The sequence below is a fragment of the Phalaenopsis equestris genome, unplaced genomic scaffold, assembly GCF_001263595.1.
Source record: "Phalaenopsis equestris unplaced genomic scaffold, ASM126359v1 Scaffold232429, whole genome shotgun sequence".
Classification (NCBI taxonomy): Eukaryota; Viridiplantae; Streptophyta; class Magnoliopsida; order Asparagales; family Orchidaceae; genus Phalaenopsis; species Phalaenopsis equestris.
In genome coordinates, this window is record NW_018250394.1 from 158,779 (window position 1) to 159,708 (window position 930).

A 930-nucleotide genomic window follows, 5' to 3' on the forward strand; every position below is an offset into this window, starting at 1 on the left:
TACATACATATACATATATACATACATACATATACATATAGATATATTATTCTATATAAGATTTCGATTCTCGCTGCTACCCTGATCTCCTCTCCCTCATGCGTCCGTGCGCGTCGTCGATTGCGACGGAGAAGACGCGACTCTGCTGCGTCGTCTTCGCAGCGTTGTTGACGACTCCATTGACACTCGCCCGCCCGCGCTCGTCTCCTCTGCGATCATCGTTCCTTCGCGCCCAGCAACGCAAGGCTTTTCCTCCTTCGCGCCCTGCGACGAAACCGCAGCTTGTCTTCTGATCGACGTGCGCTGCTTCTGCGTCTGCGTCTGTGCCGATCGACGTTTCTTCATGTAGAAATTGCATCAGGGCGTTCCTACGCCGTCGCCCTCCCCAGTGATAACTCCGTCTGCGCCCCTCTTTCGAATATGTTTTCACAACGATACCACGACAATTTTGCTCTTGACACTGAAACCGGATTTCTCAAAAAAGCTTCTCGTAAAAATGGCAAACCTGCAATCTTTCTCACTGAGGCAGAGATCTCCACCCTAGCTGCGCCCTGCCGACTGTTCTTAGTTAGTAAGTTTCTTTATGGAAACCCTAAACTTGAGCTAAATCGAAAAAACTTTGAACAAATGAAGCTGAAAGGGGATTGGAAGATCGGTAAACTGGATGATCGCCACATTCTTATTCAATTATCAAATGATGAAGACTACCCCCATTTGTTTGTGAGGAGACTTTTTCGAATAGAAAACCCGGTGATGAAGGTTTTAAAATGGACGGTGGATTTTGACCCTCGTACTGAACCTCATACCATTTCTGTTTGGCTGCGCTTTCCAGGTTTGAAGATCCACCTTTTTGATCAAGAGTTTCTCTTCGCTTTAGCGATGGTGTACGGTAAACCCCTCAAAACTGACACGCCTACAGTGAATCTAACT

General features: G+C 46.9%; 1 protein-coding gene across 2 annotated transcripts in view; it reads left to right on the plus strand.

Moving 5' to 3' along the window:
* Positions 1-930, plus strand: part of LOC110038306 (phosphoinositide phosphatase SAC6-like) — a 174,315-nt gene that overhangs the window by 140,487 nt on the left and 32,898 nt on the right. The window lies entirely within an intron of this gene.